Source organism: Aotus nancymaae, unplaced genomic scaffold, assembly GCF_030222135.1.
Source record: "Aotus nancymaae isolate 86718 unplaced genomic scaffold, 86718_ANA_hifiasm-v0.15.2.pri h1tg000058l, whole genome shotgun sequence".
Lineage (NCBI taxonomy): Eukaryota > Metazoa > Chordata > Mammalia > Primates > Aotidae > Aotus > Aotus nancymaae.
Genome location: NW_026988472.1, coordinates 25876721 through 25889848, shown reverse-complemented (window position 1 = coordinate 25889848; position 13128 = coordinate 25876721). Strand labels below are relative to the sequence as shown.

General features: G+C 35.8%; 1 protein-coding gene across 11 annotated transcripts in view; it reads right to left on the bottom strand.

The window, feature by feature from the left end:
* The window catches only part of DMD (dystrophin), a 2277745-nt gene that overhangs the window by 2047107 nt on the left and 217510 nt on the right, over positions 1 to 13128 (bottom strand). The window contains exon 1 of one of the 11 annotated variants that reach the window (XM_064364434.1): positions 4421 to 4442. The exons of the other annotated variants lie outside the window; for them this stretch is intronic. The gene's annotated coding sequence lies outside the window, so the exon portion shown is untranslated. Of the gene's footprint in view, positions 1 to 4420; positions 4443 to 13128 lie in introns of those variants that run through there. 11 annotated transcript variants of the gene reach the window in all.

Here is a 13128-nt window from a genome sequence, read left to right as displayed (position 1 = left end):
GTCAAGGACCTAGAAATAGAAATTCCATTTGACCCAGCAATCCCATTACTGGGTATATATCCAAAGGATTATAAATTGTTCTGTTATAAAGACACATGCACACTTATGTTCATAGTGGCACTGTTTACAATAGCAAAGACCTGGAACCAACCCAAATGCTCATCAATGACAGACTGGACAAGGAAAATGTGGCACATATACACCATGGAATACTATGCAGCCATAAAAAATGATGAGTTCGTGTCCTTTGTAGAGACAAAGATGAATCTGGAAATCATCATTTTCAGCAAACTGATATGAGAACTGAAAATCAAACACCACATGTTCTCACTCATAGGTGGATGTTGAACAATGAGAACACACCGGGGACACAGGGAGAGGAGCATCACACACTGGGGTCTGTTGGGGGGGCCAAGGAAGGGACAGCAGAGGGGTGGGGAGGTCGGGGAGGGATAACATGGGGAGAAGTGCCAGATGTAGGTGACAGGGGGATGGAGGCAGCAAACCACATTGCCATGTGTGTACCTATGCAACAATCCTACATGATCTGCACATGTACCCCAGAACTAAAGTATAATTAAAAAAAAAAGAAAAAAAAGATTGGACAAAAATTAATACCCATTATTAAAGTGAAATAAGAATATATATCTCCTTGATATGTTTAATCAAAAACATTGAGAAAATAATTGTAATAAAAATGTCTCCATCCTTAAAGGCATGCTCAACCCTAACTCTATCAGGTATGAACATCTAGATTAAATTACATTAAAAGTCAACTGTCCATATTAAACATTAAAAATGTTGTGCCCCATTAGAATATATAAAAATCTTAAATTTTAGTAAAAGAAAGGGACCATAATGAATGAGCATATAACTTTATAGCAAAGGTTATAATTTTTGAATGTTTGACATTAGTTGTTAACATTTTTAAAGACATGTTATAATGTTTTACTAAGCATTATAATTAAGCAAAATATCCAGTTTTTTCATAGTTTCAGTTTTTAAACTGTGGCTTTGGCAAGGTAAGTTGGAAAACATCTTAATTTTAATGACCCAAAAGGAGAGATTTGGATGTATGGTATAGATTCAAGTGCTTACCACATGGATCATGGTTTCATTTTATTAAAAATATCATAGACTAAAACTTTACATAGGGTAAAATCACAGAGAATAAGAATCAAAGGAATAATTACAAATTGAGGTTTTTGGGAGGCTGAGGCAGGAGAATTGCTTGAACCTGGGAGGTGGGGGTTGCAGTGACCCGAGATTGTGCCATTGCACTCCAGCCTGGGTGACAGAGAGAGACTCTGTCTCAAAAAAAAAAAAAAAAAAAATCGAGGTTTTACATATTTGAGACCTAATGAACAAATGTGTACTTTTATCAACAGTAATTTTACTCCTAAGTATTTTAAGTAATTTTACTACTAGTTTCAGTAGGAATACAATTTCCTAATATAAGTATTTAATATTTTATTCAATATTTTAATATATTAATCTTTAGTAGAATATATGCTTCAATTTTATGAGGATATGTGGTTATTTCCTTGTACAGTGGTAAACTAAACAATGCGTAAAGAAACCACAAGTAACTAGATTAGGAACAATTATTTTCTGCTTTTAGTATTAAGATCACTTATTTTCTGTTCTTAGTCATTTAGCAGCATCAGCATCTACTAAAAAATCTGTTTAAAATGCCTAGTTTCCAGTGGAATAGCTTGAACCCAGGAGGTAGAGTTTGCAGTGAGCCGAGATCGTGCCACTGCACTCCAGCTTGGCAACAGAGCAAGACTCCCTCTCAAAACAAAACAAAACACAAAAAAGCCAAGTTTCAGGCCCCACTTCAGAAGCACTGAATCAGAAACTGTGGGGGTGGCATCCAGCAAGCTGTGGTTTAACCAGCCCTCCAGGTGAATCTGATTCCCACTCAAGGAAGAGTGAGAACCACTGTTCTAGTTTGTCGTCTTCCAAGAGTGTGTGGGAAGATCAAAGAAAAATCAGGTCATGGGGCTTTGTGGAGAACAATCAAACAAATACATAAATCAAGGACTCTATAAGCATAATTTAATAAATAGACTGATGAGTGTTTTTAACTTATTTTTCTATTTCCTCCTTTGTACATGCATTTAGAGATAATCTCAGCAATGTCAGCAAGCTTGGTGGCATAGTTCAAGCTGTGAAGGTTCAATAAATAGGTCGGTAAACATTGCAAATCAACACAGCTTTTGATGAAATGTCAAGCAAGACAGAGCTTAGCTATATTCGGCTCAGCTTGAACTCATAAACCATTAACTGGCCTCTGTACTTCCAGGACAATCTGATGAATAAATACAGACATAAATTTTTAAAAATATATTTATAAAGAGATTAGTAAAAAGCAATCTATAAGTGAGAAATGACAACCACTTAGTTCGGACCAAATGAGAGCGAAGACTTGCAGAAAGGTAACTTTTCTTACAAATCAAGTTATGGGAAAATTTGAGATCCAAATAGACTTTTAACTTTGGATTGACTTTACTCTTAATACATGTTTTTAATTTAAAGAGGTAGAGTTTATCCTAACTCTTTTAGCTCACCCCCTAAAAAAAAACTAGCTGTCTTCCTAATGATAGAAAAAACTTGTCCAAGTCAGAAGCTCTTTGGAATTTTAATAAAAGTTACATAATTTAGAAATTAATATATACATTATATATATTGGCACAAGGATACATGCTAATCTAGAATTTTAGTATATTCTATAATTTTAAAAAATAACCTGATAAATCACTACACCTCTTCACTTTATTTAGAAGCTAGCATTTAATAATAAATGTTTAACCTCTAAAATTATTCTGAGGTATTTCAGATAATTAGGCAGCCTGGATTACTGTTTACAATTGGCCCTGTTTGCTTCCTCATAAGTTGTGCTTGTCTGAACATGTCTAAATTACTATTCACAAGGATCCTTGTTATTTCCCTTTTCTTTGATTAAAACCTTCTTAAAAATGTGTATGGGTGTATATGTATATATATACCCATACACATATTTATATGTACATATATGTATAAATATCCCATATATATATATAACACAGGTTTTTCTATTGTTAATTTAATATAAATATCCCTCTCATTAGTTTTCTCATGAGTTTATGAATGTAGTCTACAACCTTAGAAATTTAATTTGAGGTAGAAATATTATCCGTTCATAGATTAAGATCTGCGTGTTTTCTTTTCTTCATACTAGAAATAATTTTAGATACCAGAAGACAAAGTTCATTAAAGCCACAACCCAAAAAGTAGAATATGGGTTCCTTCTCATTTTAGTGATTTGCATTATCCTATAGTTTATTGATATCAAACCCCCTTTTTCCCTTCCTCACAACAAAAGCCCCAATTTAACTTTTATAGAAAGGCATATGGAATAGGAGTAATCCAAATATATCCCAGGGGTTGCAAATTGACCAGAAGAGTCACCTTTAGGGAAGCCTGCTTCTTAATGCTTGTGGAATTTATCATTCTTCTGAATGGCTGTTGAATTTATCTGCAGCTTTTACTCACCAGATGAGACCTCAGACATTTCAAATTCTGCGGAGGCTGGCTACACCTTCATAGGAAAGCTTTTTGCTGATTTCCCTGTTGGTACTTTTCTCTTACACATTCTATGGGGTATGATAAACCTGGAGGTAGAGTCACAGCCAAGCACAAATAAAGCAGGCACATAATCTCTGACCAGCTCCACAAAAGCAGACAAACACACAATCTTTTTGCATCTGTTTCTTCCACTCCGGTTGCCATGAATAGTGAGGTGTTCTTCACAGATTCAGCTTTACAGACAGCATTTTGCAAACACTCCCCTCTTACAGCAATGGTTTCTTCCCTCACAGGCTCAATCTACCTGATTACGTTCCCTTCTAATCAGTAACCTCAGTTCCTCTGGAAATAACTGTGTCGTCTGCTTTATATAGGATTTATCTGAGTCTGAAGCATAAACTGGAAAGTAGAATTAGAGGAGCTGATTATTATGAAGACACCTGTATTTTTGTCTAGTATTCATGTGAACTCGACAGGGCACTCATTTATGCGAACTGCTGTTAGTGAAAAAGAAGAAGAAGCAGAGAAGGAAGCATAAAGAAGAGACTGGACTTATAAAGTTGTGCACCTGTGTGATGCTAAGAGCAGAAAATAACTCTAAAAACAACTAGTGCTGCTTAAAACACATTTGAACTTCCTAGGAAAACCAAAAGTGCTTGACATACAAATGTCTTCCTCCAGATACACCTTTAAAAATGCATTTTAAAATCTGAAACCATCTTAAACTCCATGTAAGCCACAATGCAGAAGTTAATTCTTAAATCAAATGAAGATTAAAAATGAAACTTCATCCATTTAAACCCTGTTCTTTTAAAAAAGAGAAATAAAAGGAATAATCTGTATAACTTACTCAAAACTGTACTTGAAGTTAAACCTTGAATCCTGCTTCTTGAGAAAACGGAATTGTGTCAGGCTTGAATAATGACTGTTTACCCAGAGCATAAGATTGAAGTGGATTTTCAGATTAAAAATAAAACTCTTAAGTATGTCAATCCTCATCTGATCAAAGCACATAAACTAAATTTTTTCAAGGGCTTCTTTAACAATATACCCAAGTAGAGAGTTCTTGGTTTTCTCTAGAGTAAATTGTTAAAATGATGCGGTTCATGTAAAAGAAACCCAGAGTTATAGTTAGGGTTTGCTTTTTTTTTTAAATTTAGTAGATCCAGTACCAGGCAAACAGTACGTGATCAATACATCTTTGTTTAATGCAACAAAAAGCATACGATATGAAGTGTCATTATCATTGCTACTGATATTTTTAAAAAGCCAAGTTTTATACTTTTTTCATTTTTACATGTCACAATTTTACAAGGCTCCAAACAAACAAAAAAAAACTTGTCTTGTTTTCTTTAAAATATTTGGCAATTATAAACATGTACTGTGCTGGCAGTAAGTTAAAATGTGACTGATTTTTTTTTTCTCCATTTTCTACTGTCAATTTTCAGATGCGGAAATTTCATTTGGAGAGAACAGGAGGTGTTGGTGGAAAAATCTCATTAATCGTACCGTATTCCCTTGTCTACATAAAGTACTGCATCCAAATTGCAGAAGAACTAAAAAAAAGCTGGTAGCATGAGTATATAATTAGCAGTGCTGCTAAGTGAATGGAAATGGAGGTTGCCTAACTTAATTAACTGTAATCATTACTCATTGTCATACTGCTTAGAAAGATTAGTTGAGGGTATTTCTCCTGTGGTAGTACTTTAGGCATTTCTTAAATGTGTAAACAATGATACCATAAAGGAAGAATTGTCATGCCCTTTCAATCAGATAGAAACTTTTCTGAACAAGTAAGTTCCGTGTCTTAGCTCAAGGGGGTCAAAACAGGAATGATGAGAAAATATTTCTTTGGGCCAAAGTTAGAGAAATTTTAAAAAAGTAACTAATTACACAAGTTTCTGGCTTGAGGAGGAAAAAAGGAACCCCATATATGACTTTTTGTAAAGAAATTAGCTCTTGGCCAGGGAGGAAATAAATAACAAAGTAAGATCTAAAGGGACAAATTAAGGATAACACAGTATGTGTATATAGTACTGTCTGATGAGGAGTTGTTCACAACAATGCAAGATTCCACAGTGCACCTTCAAGGATACTGTAGCTAAGGATCGCTTTCTGATGATTTATCTTTTTAGTAGAAGACACTTGCATCTGGGAACATTTGTTCTTCTGAATTAATAAACATCACCTCATACCTAAAAGGAACTTTTATGAATATCAGAAAAACAGGAATGCCTGTGATGACGATCATTGGTGGGGCTCGGCCTCATTAGCTCTGGGGTGACGAGTACAAAACAAGTTTCACCGGGACCCTCTTCTAATAGAGACTTCATATTTAATGAAGATTTTCACTGTTCTGGGAATCAAACTAAGAGTTTCAGGTATTGCATTCAGGAATCTTCTCAGCAAAACTGTAATATTGGTGATGTTATCTCTCAAACTCATTTTACAGGTAGGGAGATTGGAGCTCAGAGAGGTTTTTCTGAGTCATCCAACTAACTAGAAATGCTTAACAATCCAGCCCTACCTGACTCCCTAAACAAGTGTGTCTCGAGAGTTAATGGGCATGTACATCACCTGGGTAGCTTGGTAAACTATGGGTTCTGATTCAGTAATTTTAGGTGGGACCTGAGATTCTGCATTTCTAATAAGCTCCCTGGTGCTGCTGTGGCTGCTGCTGTTGGTGGTCTTTGGACAACACATCGGGTAGCAAGGCCCCTAGACCAGTGGTTCTCAAACTTTGCTGATATTAGAATCCCCTGAAGAACTTCTTTAAGAACAAAACCAGTGCCCAAACTGCACTTCCTATTAATGAAATCAGAGTCTCTAGATATGAGACTCAAGCAACTCTAATGTACAGCCAAGTGAAGAGCTCATTATAAACACAGAGACCTATGTTCATTAAAGCAGCGATAGGACTTAGGCCTTTGCATGTTTAGGTAGGTGATTCTGTTATCCAACAGTTTGAGAACCAGTTTCTAGACTATGCTCTTTCAAATCAATCAGACCAAGCCCTAAAGACGATCTTACCATTCAGGCAACAAAGCTGTGAGTAGGAGCTCGTTTTCATGCATGTCCTCAGGGTTCTTTGGTTTGGTAAGATATCCTCCAAGCTACAAATTCATGAGGGTCTCAAACCACTGCATCCCCAATTACAGACTTTTTTTAAAATCTCTTTTGTTAGTATCAGTGTACTCATTTTATACTTAAACTGTGTGTGGGTTTTTATTCCTGTGTTGTTTGTTGCACGTTTAATCTATTACATCGTCAGTATTTCAGTGGAAAGCATATCCATGCTGTAAGACATTTAATATTTGCCCAGGGTAGCTGCATAATTAAAAGGAATTGATTTTGAAAAAGAAACTAACGGTAATCTGAAATGAATAGACAAAATCATCTCTAAGCTCAGTAATAACTGCAGCACAATATATCACCCTATAGTTAAAACCTAGTTCATAAATAATCCTCAACTCCTCTTAAAGGGCTTGTGAAGATGAGGGTGGTTTTGAGAAGTGACACATTTTGGCTTCAGGAGAGTTTTAGCCTAACTGCTGCCAGATTATATCTTCTTAAACATGATTGTTGGCAGTGAAGGAAAGATGTTAGATCATGTTAGAAATGTAATTAACGGGGTCACAATTTTACTTCCTTACAGCTCCTAAGAGCACATACTTCTAGGAAACTCTTTTGGATATCTCCCTTAATATTATCTAGGATTTCCCAGCTATTCCTTTAAATGAGCACAACTGGGGTCACTCACTCCTTATGGTTCTGGGCATTGCACCTTGCACAAAGGTGCTTGAGTATCATACCCACATTCACCTCAGCCATCCATGTGATCCCAGAATAAAGCAATGTCAGACTGAAAAAAAAAGTGTACTTTCTTTCAAAATTGGCTATTCTGTGGGTTTGGGAAGGGAGGAGGATCCCTCTTTGTTTAATTTTCAAAGAGTACCATATAAACTAGCAGCAGTCCTGAGGACAACAAAGTATAATAAAAAATGTTTGGCATTTCAGTTGGAAGGCATTAAGAGCTAATTTTGTGACTTAGGGCAATGTATTTAAACTTTTAGCATCACCAGGCCTTCCATCTACAAAATAGCATGGCAACAAAGCATAGAGAGTCAACACTCAGGCCTGAAGTCAAAGCAGTTTAACTAGGGTTTGAATTCCAGGTCTCCTATGTACTGGCTGTGTAATCTTGGCATGTTATGTTACTTATATCACATATTATCTGTAAAATGGGGATAATATGAATTCCAGCCTCCTAAGGCTACCGTTAGTTTCCACTACAGGGTGTTGAACACAATTCCAGATACAGAGTTAGTGCTAAATAAGTAGTAGCTACTATTTATCAATAACAATAACAAGGTGATAATCACTCATATTTCCCATAGTTTGGAGGAAATTAAATCAAATGATGCATACAGAATAAGCCTTTGAAGTGAAAAACACCATAATGGTGTTGAAGATGGGTTTTCTTCCTTTTAGTAATATGTTTGCCATATCTTTGATATTAAAGAAATAGTGATGGTAAAAAAAAAAAAAAAGTAGTAGGGCCATCAAAGATCTGGTTACAATAATTGTTCTGAGAAGCTAGGCTCCTGTTGAGAGTTGGAGCCAAACCTAGTGTAAGGCTGGTTGCCTCGCCGGGAGCCAAATGGACCACCCCTCTCCACGCCTGATAACGACATCATTATTCCGAACACATTACTCAGCATCTAGCCTCTCCAAGCGGGGTGGGCTCCCCCACACCCACCTCTGCATTCCGCCCCCAGTTCTACACTCAGCACTAAACTGTGCACTCGATCTCGCCAAAATTTAAAAGATCCAGCCAAGACTTGACCAACTGCAGCTTGCCACGGACGTCCTCGGCCCGCCCACCTACCAATAGACCCGCCTGGCGACCAATAGCGGCTCGCCCCATCGGTGCCCTGTCTCTCCATAACCAATGAGACTGTCTCTGCTTTGTTTCCCCAATAACCAATCAACTACCTCCACTCCCTATAAAAGCCCACTCCCTATAAAAGCCCATGCCCTAAGAAGCCCAGCGCGACTTCTCTGGCCCCCTTCCCGGACCATAGAACCTCGCCTGGGAGCTGAATAAATTGAATTTTCATCTTCTTATGCTGGCCTCAGTTTCCTCATTTCAACTCAGCAATATACCTTACACCTAGTACCTAGATATGATAGTACAAACCTAAATACACAATGCATCAGGGAACAATGTAGGCTTCGAATGCACAGATTTAGAACTAGAACTTCAATAACCTGGTGATGTGCTGAATAAATTGGAAGTAGTTCCATTAAATCTTATCTCTAGATATCTTATTCCCAATAATTACAGTTTTTTAAAATGACCATCTTGAAAATCGCATTTCCTGGACTTGTCTTTAAGTAGCAGTAAAAGAAAACTGAGACCAGCCTGTAAACACATTATCCAATACAGTACCTTAAAGTGCAAGCAGGGAGGGATTATTGCTCAATGGAAATCAATTTAAAATAAGAAGTTGCAGAGCTTTCTCAATAAGAGTAAAGGATCCTAGCCATAATTGTTCTGCAGTAACTTTGGAAAGGTATACTTTTATTCAAACTGTGCTGATTTTGGCTTCCCTCCTAAGGAGGAACTTTGTTTCGGTAACTAAGTTCATGAAAAGCTAAATTCTTTGCAGCTCTTCAGCCAGCAGCATTTTTCCAGTTTCTACAATCACATCACTGTGGTGAGTGTGTGTCTGTTTACTTATGATTTTAAGTACAATTCTTCATGGTCTATTTATTTTTGAATAGTGTTGTTTTATTTTGGTTGCATGTCTTTCCCATAGGGTTACAGCAAGTTTGCAGAAAATCAGACAATAAAACACGCACTCGATATCGTAAGAGTATTTGCTTTCAAAGTCAAACAGAATGAAAACCTATCTGGTTGGTTGTTGTAGATTATCAGTGTTAATTTTTGTACCTGATGACCAAAAATCATTTTAGAATTCAATATAAGGAAATTTTGCACAGAAATCTTACAACAAGGAATATCTCTAAATGTTAAGTTTTTATATAAACATGAACATCTGGAAGAACTTGAGCCAACTTGGGAGCTATTATTTTACCCAGCCTCCTTCATCAAACGGAGCTCAGAGCTCCCCTCTGTTAGCTTTAAGCTTTTCTCAATGAACTGAGTAATGGAATCTTGAGGGACACCTTTAAATCCAGCAGTAGAAGCAAAAACCTTCCCCACTGATAAGCAAAAGAATATTTCTGGCAACAAAACCCATCAACTATAGGAGTTATATCTCTAACTCAGTCAGTCTTCAATTAAATGCAAGTCAGTAACCCCTGAAGGCAACAACAAGGGCTTAGAGTAAAATCAAAAAGTCTACAGGCATACTGCAGAAGATCCAGTCGCAGAGAATGATCTACTTAACACTTGGCCCTGAGATTATTTGAAAATTTCCTAGAACATTCAAAACCTCACAGTGACCACAGTTAAAAATAACGTATTATAGATTTCAAAATTGCTAAAAGAATAGATTTTTAATGTTCTCACTACAAAAAATGATAAGCTAGTGAGGTGATAGATGTGTTGATCTGCTCGACTGACTCTTTCTACAATGTATACATAGATCAAAAACATCACGTTGTATCCGGTAAATATTTACAACTATTATTTGTCAATTAAAAATAAATAAATAGATTTTTGAAACACTTCAATACTTCCAAGACCTGGAAACAACTATTTGGTAAGCTCATTAATTTATAAATGGGACTGTAAACCAACAGAACTAATTGTTCCACTTAAAATCAGCATTTGCTTAATGGCACACCCATATATTACATCTCCTATACAAGAACAACATATAATATATGGTATTTAGTATCACAAAATTTCTAGAAATGATAAAATAAGTCTAATTAAGTAGGTATAGTCATGTTCTAAATCCCCATGTGTCTATAATGCTGCCACCACATACATCTTCTTAAAACTCTAGTTTCTTCATATCACCTACCCTCATTCTTATAATTTTAACTCTTGATAAGACAGTTTCCTCCATTGTCCAAACTTCATCATCTGGCTTTCATTTCTCAACATACTAAACTGACTTCTACTGAAATATACTATTCAACAGGGTTCTCTCTCCAATAGATCATAAGATATTTAAAAATAGAAAGACTGGCTTTTTTTTTTACAGCTTTCTAGTCCCTCGTGCTTCCTAGCACTGTTCCGGGAACATAGTTACCACAAAGCAAACATGCTTCACATTGATATATACCCCACTAATACCCAACACATGTTACTGAAACAAATGCTAGTCTCTAAATAATTGTACATCTGCTCAAAAATTTTACAAAATATGCTAGATCATTTCTATTGTGAAAAATTAGAAGCAAACTAAATATTCATGAAATTGAAATGAAAACAATTCTGGTACATCCTATTAATATATTTATAGGTAGACAATAGAAAGTCATATTCTTATGGAATATTTAACTAGGTGGGAAAACCATATGATATATTAAGTAAATTAAGCATCTTCCAAAACTATGCGTATGTTAAAATACTAAAATGTATTATTCTTAGTGGTGAAAAACTTGGGCTCTGGAGACTGAATGCCTGGTTTAGAATTCAGGCTCCATTTTATAATGGCATTGTGACCCTGAACAAGTTAATGTATCTTGTTACTGGACCAATTTTCTCATTTTTAAAATGGTCTAATAACAGTACTTATATCATAAAATTATTTTCAGGCATAAATGGATAATATTTAACATATAAGGTAATTGAAGCATGGATACATACTAAGAGCTAGTAAACGTTAGCTATCCTTATATAGTTCTCAATAGGAATGTCTCTGCCAAACAGGTGACATTGGTTATTCCTGAATAGCAAAATTATTGGCAACTATTACCTTCATTGTGTTTTTCTGTAGTCTACTTTTGGCAGTGAGTGTGTATTATTTTGTATTATAAAACATCAGGCTGGGTTTGGTGGCTCATGCCTGTAATCCCAGCACTTTGGAAGGCCAAGGCCAGTGGATTGGTTGAGCCCAGGAGTTGAAGACCAGCCTGAGCAACACAGTTAGACCTTGTGTCTACAAATAATTATTTTAAAAATCAACCAGGCGTGGTGGCACACACCTGTGGTCTGGGAGGGCAAGCCTGCAGAGAGCTATAATTAAGCCAATGCACTTCAGCCTGGGTGACAGAGTGAGACCCCATCTCAAAAAAAAAAAAACCCAGATTTCTCTTAAAATATGCAAAACAGATTTCTCTTAAAATATGCAAACTATTTACTGAACATTACATTCGTAAGATGCATACATAGTTAATGGAACAATGCTGGGGTACTAGATCAAAGAAGTATTGTCATCACAAGTAGCAAGCTGCCTGTAAAATGGTAGACATTGCTCTCCCAAAATGCTGTATTTCATTAGTGCTATGGGTTGAATATTTGCTTCTCCCCAAAATTCATATGTTGAAACCTAATTCCTAATGCCACAGTATTAAGAGGTAGAGTTTTAAGAAGGTGATTAGGCCATATAAGCAGAGCCTTCATGAATGGGATTAGTGACCTTATAAAAGAGGCCAAGGGAACTTGTTTGCCTTCCATTATGTGAGAGTAAAGAAGGAAGGCACCATCTGTGAAGCAGACAGAATGCTTATCAGACACCAAATCTGCCAGCATCTTGATCCTGGGTTTTCTGGCCTGCAGAAACAGTTCTGCAGCACTAAACATTAGTTGTTTATAAATTACACAGTCTATGATATTATTATTATAGCAGCTCAAAGGAACTAAGAGAATTAGGAACAAGAAGTACCATCATTATATATGGTGAGGTTAAAAATTATAGAAAAGATATTTCTATAGAGATATTTTCAGTAGTACAATTTTAATATATATAAATATATTATACAAGTTTAGTATATATATTATATATTATATAAGTTTAAAAGTATATCCATATATTAAAATTTATCACATAAAGGTACCGCTATAAAAATATCTTTCCTATAGTTTTTAACCTCATCATTTATTGGAATTGGTTATGGAGGGAGATGGTTCCCTCCTCCCTTAAAGTTCATAGAAATAGGCAAATGCCATCTTTCGGGGCTCTCCCAAGACTATTACAATAAAATGGGGTGTAGCAAGATAAATAAAACACACTTAGGTAAGGTGTGCTATGATTTCCAACTGCTTTAACTTGGCATGAGAACTAATAGTGTAACAGAATGAGATACTAAGAACACATCATCCGACGCACTTAAGCATAAATGTTCTCTTGTTATACTGGTTAGGGGAGGATAAGAGACGAGAAATGAGTAAAAACGAGGTTTCAGCTTCTAGTTTCACTAGGAACAGAAAAATTAAAAAGTGAAATGTGAGATAATAGAAAGTTTGATGTAGTTTAGTAGCACTGCAACCATCAATTATTATTTTAACATTTTTGGTAAAGCTTCCTTTTACATCCAGGAAGCCCAAGTGAAATAACTATGTTCTTACATTTAATCATAGCATTTCTTTTTTTATTTTTATGAGCTCCTTCTTTTGCTGAGTAAATAACTATTTCA